Genomic DNA, 15,519 nt, shown 5'->3' with positions numbered 1-15,519 from the left:
GGGAACCGCTCTGAGTCCCCTCGGGGAGATGACCATAGATAAAGAAAACAAAATTGCCAAAATATTTTCTTTCTCTTTGCTCAGACAATAATCAAAATGGAAACTATAGTTAGAAATCAGAGGAAGACTAAGACTTGGAAAGCAGCTATGAAGGAAGGAGATCAAATCCTCAAATATATCAAATCCCCAAATCAGAATAATTCATTATGTAGTATGTTTGTAGTATGTTACTGATTGTATGTTTTTATGGTTGTAAACCGGGCTGAGTCCCTCTAAGAGGTGAGAAGCTCGGTATAGAAAACTTTGAAATAAATAAATATGTTCTGTTTCGTTTCTCTCCCCCACTCTCTCTCTCTCTCTCTCTCTCTCTCTTTGAACAATATAACTGTAATTATAAAATTTGTAAAGACAGTTCATATAATCATATAACCATAAATTTAGAAGAGACCTTGTGGGCCATCCAGTTCAACCCCCCTGCCAAGATAGATGGCCTTCCAGCTTCTGTTTGAAAGCCTCCAAAGAAGGAGCCTCCATTACAATCCAGGTCGGGGGGGGGGCACCACAGAGAAGGCCCTGTCCCTCGTCCCCACCAAACACACCTGCGGTGCAGGTGGGATCGTGAGCAGGGCTTCTCCAGATGATTGGAGGGAGCGTGTGGGTTCATAAACGGAGATGCGGTCACACAGGTAGGCAGGTCCCAAACTGTTTAGGGCTTTGTAGGTGAGCACCTGCACTTTGAATTGGGATACTGTTTGATAGAGCAAATTGCTTGGGGGGCTTGGGGGTGGCTTCATACCATCCCAATTTGTCTCAAAGTGGCATGTAGCACCCTCCCCCCCCCCCCACGAAAGCCCAGGTTTGGTTGGTCGGTGTGGACTGGAACCCTCTTCCAGTTCAGTTCCCTCTTTGGTGTGGGTTTTACTCCTGTGTGGAAGCACCCTGAATGGTGCTGTGAAAAGAAGCATTCCCTACTCAACATTTGGTAGTCAAACCCATTTATTTGGCTAATAATTGATATTCTGGGATGCTTAGAAAAGGCGTACATGGGGCTTCGTCTTATAGTCAATATGGGTAGTTTAATCACAACATTAAAAATATTTATGTCCATATCCAATCATTGGCCTATAATCGATCTTTTGAAATTTTATAGGATTTGAGTTACTTGATTTTGTTTGGTTAATGGGTCCATCTATGACAAGTGAATGGAGAGAGAAAGTTCTTAGAACACGCATCAGGGACAATACAGTGGCAAATCACTTCTGAAACCGAAGCTGGAGGCTTAAAAAAACCATGCACACTTACACCACCATAAAACAGTGAAGGTGGAATAGACTGATTTGCTAGCATCCAGGGGAGATCAGTGAAGCATTGCTATGTTTCTGTGGGATGAGGGGTGTGTGGTCTTAGTATGTGATTTAAGGCAGAAAGTCACCCTCAACTCCCTCTTTGAAATTAATTGTCCCACCTGCCCACCTGCTTTTGCAATGTACCATTATGAGGTTACATTAGGGGCAGAGTAGGAATCCCCCCTCTTTTTTTCACATATCTTACATGTCATGGAGAGTTGACAAATTGGCTTCAGGTAGTATCAAATAAATAGGTTGCTCTTGGACGATATAGGGGAGAAGTGAGGTATGATTTGGTGTTCACCTACTGGCACTATTTGGTGTTGGATGGGAATTTTAACCCCCCTTGTGCATTAAGTGATCTGGAGGGTGGGAAATTAATATCCTGTTAAAAGTTAATAGTGACTTTGCGGGCTTACAGCCCTTCATTAGCTTTCCAGGATAAGAACTGACCTTTGAGCATCCATGTAAATCAGGGATTGCTCTTAGGGATATTGGTGAAATGCCCAAGGGGGGTTTGGGGACTCCAGTCAGAAATGACAGTCTGCCTCAACCCCTCCTGTATCAGATCGCTCCCCCAAATAATTTGATTACCCTCAAGAAAGGAACTTCCCTCCCCTGCACAGCTGGGGGTGGGATGTGGTTTGCCTCCTCCCCGCAGATGAGGCTGAAAGAAAGTAACCCTGGGCAGGGCTTTTTCTGGGGGCAGAACTACAGGCAAGTGTTTCACCCCTCTCCTCCATTCTTTGGAGGACTGTCAAGGGGAGAGGATGTATATCACTTCAAGTGAGATAAGTAGCCATGTTTTGGGCGAGGGGGGTTGGGAGGTGATTGGCCTCTTACCCTCCCCCCCCCCCAATCAGTGCAAGGGTCCCCAACAGTCCCATATTCACAGGAAGGTGGCTCTGAGTGGCTTGGGGTTGCTTCTTTCTTGAGTGGCCTGGGGCTAGCCTCTGAGCCTTCACCTGGTTGGTGCTCCCACTGGGGGGATGGGATGAGTGTATTCCCTGGAAACCCTTCCTGTTCCCTGTGGTGGCTCCACCACTGTTCTGGGCATCTTGAGGTCACAGCAGCCTAGGGTAGGCCCCTGGACCCTCACCTGGCTGCCTGGCCTGGCATGCATTGAGCCATTTTCTGGGGGGGGGGGCTTGTGGGGGGGCTTGTGGTTTTCTCCTTCCTGTTTCAGCCTCTTCCCTCAACCCATGTGACCTCCCTACAGCAGCTCTGCCATTTTTTCTGGGTGCCACTTTCCTGGACAGTCTGGGGCTAGCCTCTAGGCCTTCATCCAGTCACTGTGCTGCTTCTGCTGGAAGTGGGAGCCCAGGATGGATTCATTTCCTGGGGCTCCCTTCCCCCTCCTGCAGCAGCTATGCCACTTTCCTGGGCGGGTTGGGGCTGGTGCATCTCGGGGTGGGCTGCTGGGACCTTGCCCAGCCACTGTGGCTCAGCATGTTTCATGCTGTTTTGATGGGGGAGGGGGCATGGCTTCTTCATGAAAACAGCATAAATAGGTAACTAATCAATAAAAGTTACCTTTAGTTCCACTTTTTTTGTTTGGTCTCTTTATTTACATGGTTTGTTAACAATTAGACTTTTTGGCTATTTTTGAATGATATCAAGAACACTAGGAAATATGTAACCCCATTTTGCTGATGCAATTGTCTGATCAGTGAATCAATATGTACTTGGCTACCAATCAGATCTTTCTGAGGACTGCCTGACAGCCAGAAGAGTTATAATACCTTGTAAATATGCTAATTTCAGCTTCCTTGTTATGTTTATGTAAGACAAGTGTGTTAATGACTGTGTAATGTGTTTGCCCTGCAATGTGATTTCACTTTCAGACTGTTTTAAAAGTGTAATTGTACACAGCTGCCTTGTGATGGTGGGCAGCTGATACTTGGGTCTTAATTGCTAATCAAGCATCTGGGAGGGCCCTTTGCTGTAGTTTAAATTGTTTACTTCAATTTGTTTCTGATGAGCAATGTTTAAAAAGTATCAGTTACCATTAAGGCCAATCTATTGGTGCCAGTTAAAATGGAAAGGTCTTGGACAAATCTATTTTAGAGGAAAATAAATTGGGGGTATTTACTTCTACTTTCTCTTCTCTCTCTCTCTCTTTAGCTCAGAACATTAGTTTTTCTCACATGATAATACCTTCAGAGCATCAAATGTATGTACATTGCCCTTTTGTTTTTTTCAGTTAAATCACTGGGTTATATAAATAAAAATGAATCACTCCAAATAGTCTTGCTCAAATGTTTATATACGTATGGTAGGATAGCCTATAGGGAAGTGATTTTTCACCTATTTTTGTCCTCAAGGAAAGCAAAAAAAGTAATTTTCACAATTTTCCTGCTGCAAGAAAATCTTCAAATATTGAACAGTTTTTAAAATACTATTCAGGACTTATTCTGCACAAAAATCAAACTTTGGGGCATGGAAATAAGGAAATTATTCACACAAAAAGCTCTTCTGGCAGGAAAAAAAGTCTGAATTTTGTGCAAAATAAGTCCTAAGATGCAAAAATTCTCTTCAGACCATGATTCTTCCTGTCAGCATTTCCCAATATGCAGGAAATACAGTTTTGGTTCATTTTAAAAATCTTATTTATATCATAGCTTATTGCTATCCAAGAACTGCTTGCATATGAAAGGGAAATTCTGAAACAGTAAGCTTCAGACAAGGACATCATAATTTAAGGGATGGTGTCTCTTTGTTAATTACACTTATGTTGTTGTTGTTGTTCATTCGTTCAGTCGTCTCCGACTCTTCGTGACCTCATGGACCAGCCTACGCCAGAGCTCCCTGTCGGCCGTTACCACCCCCAGCTCCCTCAAGGTCAGTCCAGTCACTTCAAGGATGCCATCCATCCATCTTGCCCTTGGTCGGCCCCTCTTCCTTTTGCCTTCCACTTTCCCCAGCATAATTGTCTTCTCTAGGCTTTCCTGTCTCCTCATGATGTGGCCAAAGTACTTCAGCTTTGTCTCTAGTATCTTTCCCTCCAGTGAGCAGTCGGGCTTTATTTCCTGGAGGATGGACTGGTTGGATCTTCTCGCAGTCCAAGGCACTCTCAGCACTTTCCTCCAACACCATAGCTCAAAAGCATCGATCTTCCTTCGCTCAGCCTTCCCTAAGGTCCAGCTCTCACATCCGTAGGTGACTACAGGGAATACCATGGCTTTGACTAGGCGGATCTTTGTTGCCAGTCTGATGTCTCTACTCTTCACTATTTTATCGAGACTGGACATTGCTCTCCTCCCAAGAAGTAAGCGTCTTCTGATTTCCTGAATTACACTTATATTCTGCATTTAATTTGATAAACTCAAGTTTGTATAAATGGCTCTTCCCCCCCCCCCCTCTTTTTTTTGATCTCATAATGGTCCTATGTAGTTGAAAGCCCATGTTCCAAATCAAATAGTTTTAATGGCACAGTGTGATCTTTAACAAGAATTGCTGAAATGGAGGTGATAAAACTGGGCAATCCTTCTATATGTTAATTATTATTCTCAACACTGTTGGAAGAAATGATAAAACATTTCAAGATGTTTCACATTTTAGAAGGGGTACTGCAAATTATTCACACAAAAACATTTTTGCACATTTATTGAGGAAGGCAGAAGTCATGACTTCTGATACTTCTCATAAATCCCTATTTTTAATAAGAATTTATTAATCAACTTCAAATATTATAGTATCCTTCAGGGGACCAAGTTCTAACTAGTTCATATACAAGTATTTTCACAATCAGGCTGTTTCCACATTGGCCTAAAACTGGAGATATCCCCCCAACTCCCACATCCCCAGCTCCTGTCGCATCAGTTTGATGCACCATGAACTTTCCAGCAGAACCAGTAGGTTTTAGAGCGAAACTGGGTGGGAAGGGGAAGGGGGATGTCATCCTGCTCCCCTCCCCGGGTACTAGAGCCTGAAGAGGAGGGATAGTTGTGGGAACTGACCTTACGAATCATGGATGGCAATCCCAAGAGTTAGTTCCCCATATCCCACACACTTTCCCAGGTATTTTTTTATCCCAGAGTAAACCTGGTTTTTTAGGTTTACTCCTGGTTAAACCAGATTAGTCTGAAGTGTCATTTGGATGCCTCAGGGTAATCTGGAAAAATATGCATTACAGGCCAGTGTAGAGGGGGCCCTAGTGGATAGAAACCCTTTGAAAATGATCATTCTTTCATTCAAGAATTAAATCAGCAAAAAAGTGACCCTAAAACTAGCACCCCAATACCACAATTACATAAATATGTAACTGCTGTTTACAGAGCAAGGTTCATCTTTGTAGAATACTAGAGGCTCCCACTTGGGCCTCAATCTACACTGCCATTGTAATGCAAATTGAACTTGATTATATGGCAGTGTAGTTTCATATAATATAGTTCAATGCAGTTCAATCTGTATTATATGAATCTTCACTTATTATATACTGCAGTTCAAACTGCATGGTATGGCAGTGTAGATGGCACCCAAAATGCACCAGTAGGGATTGGAAACAAGTTCTCATCCTTCTTCAACCAAAGTAAAAGCTGTCATCAATATACTGAAGTAAATGAGAAATACTTTTCCCCATTTCGTTTTCTGCTGTTGTGTGTTTCTATATTTATAGTTTTCATCTTATTTGAATGTTTTTGCTTGTATAATTTCATTTTAATTTTTGTATCTTCTGGTTTTTAATAATTTCTTTTAATCTTTTCTTCTTTAAAAATTTATTGTAAGCCACTTTGAGTCCTGGGGTACATTTACACTGACCATTTATGTTGGATTGGTCCTGGATCATTAGGTACCTAAATTGGAAAGCGTTGCAGGTATCTAAGCTGGTAGTTATATCTCCATATCTGGGGATTTTTTGCACAGAAAATATTTTATCTGTACATAAGAATTTCAGCACAAATAACCCAGCAAAGAAAATATTAGAGGTGTGCAATTCGGTTGAACCCAATTCTGGCTTTGGTATCCAGATTTTGGTAGACCCCCAGATCCATTTTTTGGGGGTCCTCTCAAATTTAGATGGAAAAAATCCATTTCCAACCAAAAGATTCGGGAAGTTCTGACCCATTGGCAGCAATTGGGAAGTTACAAGGCACCCCTATCTCCTTGGACCTCTTCACATACACTGCTGTGATGCCCACTCCATACCCCATTCCCTGTAGCAACCAGGGTTTCTCCTCATCACATGGAGGGAAACCTAAGTAAGCTGGCTGGGTTCAGGCTTTAAAAGGGGAGACCCAGCTATTTCTCCTTCACTCACCCTTCTTTCCTAAGCTGCTTCGAGCCTCAAGCTGATTGGGTTCAGGTTTTAAGGGAGACATGTCTGTTTCTCCCTCCCCTCTCTCTTCTTTCTTCAGCCTGGGTTAAAGGTATCAGACTTAAGAAACCACCCTTTCTGGGATTGTTTGTCTTCAACAAACTTTCAAAGAAGCTAAGGGAGGCACCCTTTTTAAACACTTATTTCAGTCGGAGCCACACCACCTAAAGGAACATATAGCCGTTCTTTTAAAAAGATATACATTACCCCTTCATTTTATAGTGGCTTTAGAAATGGTAAGATATATCCTCTAGTCCACATTTGAAGCTTGCATTGTGTGAAGAGTATCATCGGTGGCAGTTTCTTAAGTGTATAGAAAGTAAACTGCTTTATGATAAAAGATATGATAAAAAATTGGAAGAGTTTAAGAATATATCAGGATTATTTGTTAACATTAAAAAGTCAGAGATACTATGTCTTAACACCCCACCAAAAGAACAATTAGAGATTAGGAAAATATCAGGATTAAAATTAGGATCAAAGAAGCTAAAATATTTAGGAGTTTGGATATATAAAAATCTGAAGAGTATAGTTAAGAGGAATTACAATCAAAAATGGAAAATAATAGAGAAACAATTTAAGAACTGGGAAGGGAAAACATTAACAAGAGTGGACAGAATAAGGGCATTGAAAATGTTCATAATACCAAAATTATTATACTTATTCCAAACCTTACCAAACACAATAGAGAGGAAGACGTTAAAAACATGGGATAGAAGAATAAAAATATGGGCAGTTGGTGGGAAAAGACCCAGAATAAGGGACAAATGGTTAAATGCAAAAGAGGAAGAGGGAGGCTGGGGGATCCCAAGTTTAGAAGTTTATCATGGTGCATTTCAAATCCAAAGATTGCTGGAAATACAGTATACGGAAAAGAAATGGGTAAATATGGAGAAGATAATAAATAATATTAAAGGAAAAGAAATAATATTTAGGGAATGGAAGAGGAGAGAGGAAATAGAACGTAAGGAGCCCTTTGAAAGAACAGTAAAAGTGTGGGGAAAAAGAAGAAGTTAAATCCAGGCAATGAGAATAAGATGGCAACTATATGGCAAATGAATTATAATAATCATGAAATTATAGGCAGAACATCGAGATTAATTGAAAGTAGAGGGAAAAGGTTAGTAGAGGATCTATATACAGAGGATGGAAACCCTGTAGAACAAAAAGAAATTCAGAATTGGATAGGGTCAGGGAATTGGAATCAAAGCTGGGGTATAAGACAGGAAATTTTTAGATGGAGGGGAAAAATTAGAGAACAGGATAGTCCATTTGAGAAAGTGATTAGGAAATGTTTGAGAGGGGAGAAGAAAGTGGCAGGAGATCTGTACGGCCAAATCATAACAGTAAAAGAAGAAATAATAGAGGAAATTTTCCAAACATGGAGACAGGACGTGGAAATTGAGAGGGAAGACATCCAATATAGCAAAAGAAAAGTATAATTTATTGAGGGGAGCAAGAAGGAAAATGTTACAAAAATGGTACAGAACTCCTGCACAACTTTCACACTTTGTACCAGGATAAAGGATAGGTGTTGGCATGGCTGTGAACAAAGAGGGGTGTTTAATCATATGATATAGGAATGTGATCAAGTGCAAGAATACTAGAAAATGATTGACGGGGAAATCAATACAATGTTAAATTTACAAATAGTAATGGTTAATAAAAATGTTCTACATGCACGGATAACAGGAGCGAAGAATATACAAAAGGGAAAAATGGTTGACAAATTAATAGCGTGTGCACAAATTGTATTCATGATGGGTTGAAAGGATAAAACAAAATGGACACTGACTAATTGGTATAACTATATAGTTAATATGTTACGTGTGGAAATAACAAATTGTAAATGGAATAACATAGATAAAATTGAAAAGGCCACAATAACTAAGAGGATGTGGGAACTAGTTAGGAAATATTTAGAAAATGTGTTAAGATGTGGAGTAGAAAAATTAAGACTGGGACTGATATTTCAAATGTAACTTCTGTAGTTTGATGTATAAATTGTATATACAAGGAGGGGAGGGTGGAAGTGGGAAAAAACCCCAATAATTTTCTTTTTTAAAAAATAGAAAGTAAACTGCTTATTTATTGCTATTTGAGTCAAAAAGCAAGCCAAGCCATGCAGTGTTGCAAGGGTCACTGAGAATTTAGATCACCAATCTGTCTCTGTCAGAATCCTTCTAGCAACAGAAAAATAGAAGCCCAGCTTGACTAAAAGATATGTCATGCCTTTCTTCTTTTCTGATTGGCTCAACAGGCAGGGCTGATAGGGAAACCCCGGAGTCAGCGCATGGAGTACATGGATCAAGTCTCTGATAGATCCCCCCCTCCTATGTGGGGTCCCCCAAGGTGCAATTCTCTCCCCTCTTCTCTTCAACATCTACGTTAGACCCCTTGCTAGTTTGGCTCAGAATTTCAGCCTGGACTGCTGCCAATATGCGGATGATACCCAACTCCTTCTGCGCTTGGAGCCGGGAGCAACGTCAATACCAGACAATTTCACCTTAAGTCTGGAAGCTCTGTCGAACTGGCTACATTTACATTGGCTTCCAACTGAGTACCGTGGCCTGTATAAGATGTTAGTTCTGACCCTTAAAATTCTTTATGGCCAGGGTCCATCGTACCTTAGGGACCGCCTCTCTTTCTCCCATCATCGGAGGTCACAACGACCAGCCCATGCAACTTACTCTATATACCGGGTCCTAGAGAAGTGCACTTGGAAAGGACCAGATGCAGGGCTTTTTCTATTTCTGCCCCTGCCTTATGGAATTCCTTGCCACCCTACATGAGAGCCATGCGTGACTTAGGGCCTTTTACTCAAGCACTTAAGACCTGGCTTTTTACTAGAGCATTCGATCCCTGTTAATTTTTAATTTTTGTATGTATGTATTTTATTTTTTACAATTTAGCTGCAAATCGCCTAGAGCATTCTCGGATGGAGGGCAATTAATAAGTAATTAAATGATGATGATGATGAAGATTGCTTTATCTTATGTTTGAGGTAAAAACCTCAGAGAGAAATTCTTAGTCAGTAGAATCATAGAATCATAGAATCATAGAATCAAAGAGTTGGAAGAGACCTCATGGGCCATCCAGTCCAACCCTCTGCCAAGAAGCAGGAATATTGCATTCAAATCACCCCTGACAGATGGCCATCCAGCCTCTGCTTAAAAGCTTCCAAAGAAGGAGCCTCCACCACACTCCGGGGCAGAGAGTTCCACTGCTGAACGGCTCTCACAGTCAGGAAGTTCTTCCTAATGTTCAGATGGAATCTCCTCTCTTGTAGTTTGAAGCCATTGTTCCGCGTCCTAGTCTCCAAGGAAGCAGAAAACAAGCTTGCTCCCTCCTCCCTGTGGCTTCCTCTCACATATTTATACATGGCTATCATATCTCCTCTCAGCCTTCTCTTCTTCAGGCTAAACATGCCCAGTTCCCTAAGCCGCTCCTCATAGGGCTTGTTCTCCAGACCCTTGATCATTTTAGTCGCCCTCCTCTGGACACATTCCAGCTTGTCAATATCTCTCTTGAATTGTGGTGCCCAGAATTGGACACAATATTCCAGATGTGGTCTAACCAAAGCAGAATAGAGTGGTAGCATTACTTCCTTAGATCTAATAAAGATGTTGAACAGGACCGGGCCCAGGACGGAACCCTGCGGCACTCCACTTGTCACTTCTTTCCAAGATGAAGAGGAAGCATTGGTGAGCACTCTCTGTGTTCGTCCACTTAACCAATTACAGATCCACCTCACCGTAGTTTTGCCTAGCCCACATTGGACTAGTTTCCTTGCCAGAAGGTCATGGGGGACCTTGTCGAAGGCCTTACTGAAATCCAGGTATGCTAAATCCACGGCATTCCCCGCATCTACCCAGCTTGTAGCTCTATCGAAGAAAGAGATCAGATTAGTCTGGCATGACTTGTTTTTGATAAATCCATGTTGACTATTAGCGATGACTGCATATTAATGACTTAGATGAAGGGCTAGAAGGCATGATCATCAAGTTTGCAGACGACACCAAATTGGGAGGGATAGCCAATAGTCCAGAGGACAGGAGCAGAATTCAAAACGATCTTGACAGATTAGAGAGATGGGCCAAAACTAACAAAATGAAGTTCAACAGTGACAAATGCAAGATACTCCACTTTGGCAGAAAAAATGAAATGCAAAGATACAGAATGGGGGACGCCTGGCTCGAGAGCAGTACGTGTGAAAAAGATCTTGGAGTCCTCGTGGACAACAAGTTAAACATGAGCCAACAATGTGATGTGGCGGCAAAAAAAGCCAATGGGATTTTGGCCTGCATCAATAGGAGCATAGTGTCTAGATCTAAGGAAGTAATGCTACCCCTCTATTCTGCTTTGGTTAGACCACATCTGGAATATTGTGTCCAATTCTGGGCACCACAATTCAAGAGAGATATTGACAAGCTGGAATGTGTCCAGAGGAGGGCGACTAAAATGATCAAGGGTCTGGAGAACAAGCCCTATGAGGAGCGGCTTAGGGAACTGGGCATGTTTAGCCTGAAGAAGAGAAGGCTGAGAGGAGATATGATAGCCATGTATAAATATGTGAGAGGAAGCCACAGGGAGGAGGGAGCAAGCTTGTTTTCTGCTTCCTTGGAGACTAGGACGCGGAACAATGGCTTCAAACTACAAGAGAGGAGATTCCATCTGAACATTAGGAAGAACTTCCTGACTGTGAGAGCCGTTCAGCAGTGGAACTCTCTGCCCCGGAGTGTGGTGGAGGCTCCTTCTTTGGAAGCTTTTAAGCAGAGGCTGGATGGCCATTTGACAGGGGTGATTTGAATGCAATATTCCTGCTTCTTGGCAGGGGGTTGGACTGGATGGCCCATGAGGTCTCTTCCAACTCTTTGATTCTATGATTCTATGATTTGTTTCTAAGTGTTTGCAGACCACTTCCTTAACAATCTTTTCCAGAATCTTGCCCGGTATCGACGTGAGGCTGACCGGACGGTAGTTGTTTGGGTCATCCTTTTTTCCCTTCTTGAAGATTGGGACCACATTGGCCCTCCTCCAATCTGCTGGAACTTCTCCCGTTCTCCAAGAACTCTCAAAGATGGTTGCCAATGGTTCCGAAATGACTTCTGCTAGTTCCTCCAATACTCTGGGGTGTAGTTGATCTGGCCCTGGGGACTTGAACTCATTAAGAGCGGCCAGGAACTCATTAAGAGCGGCCAGTATGCTCCTTGTAGGTTAGGTTTCCCTCATTCACAGACTGAGTCCAATATCTTTAAATCATAAAACAAAATGAAATAAAATAAAATAAAATCAGGTTAATCATATAATATCAATCATTCTACTTTTTGAAGTTGTATACATATAATCCAATGTGCAAATCAAAAATACATACCACATTTTGAACCTTCAGATGAACATGCCAAACCTAATTTTCACATTTCTCTTTTCAGAATACAAAAACGCCAGTGCAATAATTAAAACTTTTCAAATCAAAATGCTAATGTGCTGTTTTCTATGTTTCTCTGTGGTCTGTTTTTCCCTATCCTCTAGAAATTGGATAGGTCAGTTTCTGAAATTAAACACCAGCTAGCCTGAAGAAAATAATCAAAAGTAAATTTTAATGGGGCAACCTTTCCCTTCCAGTCCCATCAAATGCTAAACAAAATAAATATGCTTTATATCTTGCTCTGACAGTTTTGCTATATTCAAACTCTGATGAGCTGCCAAGCAAAGTGAATGCAAATATGGAGAGTTGCCTTTCAGAGAGCTGTACAGCTGGTCTTTGAATGCTCAGATTTATTAAACATGAGCACACATTGCTGGCATAAAGAACTTTACCTTCAAATTCTTCAAGACAGAGGCAGTCCATTCAAAATTAACATGGTTGACATGCTTCATGTGATAGTATTTTCTCTTCTCTGCACTTCTTTAGGGTACTGCAAACCAATTAAAGTATCTGAAACTAGCAATCTGGCCAGCATGTCTTGAGATGTATCTGTAACTATTTTCTCTTAACATGATTAAACTTCACTAGCTAAAGAAATGGAGAAGTGCCAGAGATCCAGATTTTCTGTCCAATTTTGATGCACTGTGACAGAATACAGAAACAATTGGTCAGAAGACTAGAGAGAATTTTATTTCAGTTTGTTGACTTTTTATAAACATTTCCCAAAACTCAACATTTCTTCCTATTCATGATGGAAATGGCTTTTTTCAAATGCCGCCATGCCATTTGCATACTTAGCTAAAATCTGATACCACAGGCTTATGATGGAATATATGTGACACTGAAAATGAGCTGATATGGATTGATCTGTCATCTCCATTTTGGAGCCTGCGCATATTTCAGGAGATGTTTCTCTGCAGACTACCGACACTGAGGGCTCATCAATGGGCAAATAGTGAAAAGTGCTGGGGGACAAAACATTGCAGTCAAGCTGCCACACTTGAACAAGACTTTCAATGCATCACTCTTGGGTGATGACAATGGCTCAATTTTTTTTTGTCGTGTCAGGAGCGACTTGAGAAACTGGCTCGATGAAGTGCCTCCACAAAGCTCCATGAGATGAGATTCTTAGGTGATGGTGACTACCAGCGCAGAGACATCTGACTCTCCTTGAATCAAAGGGAGTAGAGGAGATTTCCAGACCTGCTGAAAAGCCTCCACTACAACCACAGAAAGCCTTCAGGGGTGGGTGAGGACCATCATGCTCCTGCTGCTGAAACCAAGTCTCTAAAGGCAAGAAAGCCTGCTACTACACCTAATTATATTTTTACTTACTACTTGAATTTTATGCTTATAGGGATCTTTGATATTGCAGTAAGAACATTAACTCAGTGAGTTGCTTCCTTTTTGACCTTTAAAATTGAGATAGAGAATGGAATTGTTTTTAACTTTTTCTTTACTTGTTTTGATAATTGTTTTCATAATTGTAATTTTTAATTTTATTGTGATATAATATTTAAATTATATAGATTTTAAGTCTATGATCTGCTTTGGTCTCGGTCCTGGAAGAAAACTGAGATAGTACTACTACTAACAACTAACAACAATGGTTAATAGGGTGATTTGATAAAATTAATTATCCCTCTATTCACTTTTTGAAGAAAATAACTAGTTGGATTAATTAATTTTGATTTTAATTAGTTGTATATTGATTTTTTAAAGGGAAAGAATAGTAGCTACCAGAGAAGACAGGTGCCAATTATTGTTTTTGTATGTTTTTTAATGTATTTGAAAATCTTCCACAAAATATACATTTTAAGAATACATCTATTCCAAATATTCAGATTTTAAAAACACGAGATTTTAAAAACAGATTTTTAAAAAACAGATTTTAAAAATATTCAGATTTAAAAACACTCGCCCCATTTTTAGGCGAGAATGTGCTCCCACGCTCCAAAGGCATAAAAGGCAGGGAAAATGACAGCAGTGGAGGTACTCTATTATGTGTCCCAGAGGATCAGTTGAGTCCTGCTACCTAGCAGCCCCACCTCCTCCTTCAAATGTTAAAGCATGTTGCAGGGCAGATGGGTTTCTATAAAGTGCTTCAACATGTGATGTAGTTTAGATTTAAGGCTCACCAAAATACATTAATGAGCTTTTCCCCAACTTTAGTTGGTCTGCTTTAAAGGCCTTGATCCATGCTGCTGTGTGCTTTGGCAATATGCATTTTGTAGCTGCCACAATTTGAAGCAAGCAAATATGGTCAGAGCACATGGACCTCTACATTGTCTGGGTTGAAGTGAGCCTACTCAGCCTAGTATAAGTTGAAGGGCATATTTTCTTGCACAAAGAGAAGGATCAGCCACACGAGATTTAATAACTGTTAAGGAGATCAAAGAAGGAAATCATAAAAAAGGGAAAGGTGATTGATTTGTATTGCTATTGAAACAATTTGTGTTGCTATTGAAACAATTTGTGTTACTATTGAAACCTAATGTTTTGGTAAAATCTGTTTCTTTATACAGCTTGTGTCCCTTATCTGAAGTCCCTGGGGCTACAAGTGTTTGGATTGGCTTTTTTCTCTTCATATCTTGGAATGAAACATATTCAAAATCTAAACATTAAATTCATATGTACTGTATATATAAATATATATCCTATACATGTAGCCAAAAGGTAATTTTGTACAATATTATTAATGAATGCATGTATGAAACAAAATGCCTGTACATTAAACCGTCAAAAGGCAAAAATGTGAACAATTTTGGATTTGGAAGCATTCTGGATTTCAGAATTCTGGATGAAGGATATTCAACCTGTAAGAAGTAATACCTACTGATAACTAATGAGTAACATAACAATTTCCTTTTAAATGTAATGTTTCAAGCTCTACTAAGAATGCCATCCATAGTCAATGCATTATTAATATTTTACTGAATTACATGGTCTGTTTCTTAATAGAATATATATATTTGGAGCTGAATAAATAAAGAGATGCACACAACTAAGGATAATTTTAAAATGTTTTATAATTGTCTGACATTCACTCCAGTAGTATTTCAATATTAGCATATCTGTAGAAAAATGTATTGATTTGCTGCTCCACTGTTCTTGCACTATAGTGGAGACTGCAATATTCCTTTCTGGACTGCAGCTTCATCTATCTTCAAGACAGAAAGATGGTCAACTGTAATGATAAGTACTGGTATCCTGGTCTAATTGCAGTACTACCTAGATCCATGATGGCGAACCTATGACACGCGTGTCAGCACTGACACGCATAGACATTTTCGATGACACGCGGCTGCATGCTGCTGCATACAGAGAAGTTTGGGTCTGCATCCCAAGAAGGACATTTCATCCTCGGCTCCTGCATGGCCAGGTGCAGAAACCGAGGATAAAACATTTGCAATAGTTTAGCGTCTAGT

At 40.6% G+C, this 15,519-nt stretch overlaps 1 long non-coding RNA gene across 1 annotated transcript; it reads left to right on the top strand.

Moving 5' to 3' along the window:
• Nucleotides 1-3,048: 3,048 nt before the first annotated feature.
• On the top strand, nt 3,049-13,492 carry LOC137096817 (uncharacterized). The gene is made up of 3 exons (XR_010909743.1): nt 3,049-3,091; nt 3,471-3,519; nt 13,160-13,492. It is a non-coding gene; the product is annotated as an uncharacterized lncRNA (long non-coding RNA).
• The last annotated feature ends 2,027 nt before the right edge of the window (nt 13,493-15,519 follow it).

The sequence above is a fragment of the Anolis sagrei genome, chromosome 4 (genome assembly GCF_037176765.1).
Source record: "Anolis sagrei isolate rAnoSag1 chromosome 4, rAnoSag1.mat, whole genome shotgun sequence".
Classification (NCBI taxonomy): Eukaryota; Metazoa; Chordata; class Lepidosauria; order Squamata; family Dactyloidae; genus Anolis; species Anolis sagrei.
Note: the sequence above shows the minus strand (reverse complement) of the source record. Positions and strands in the feature narration are given on the sequence as shown.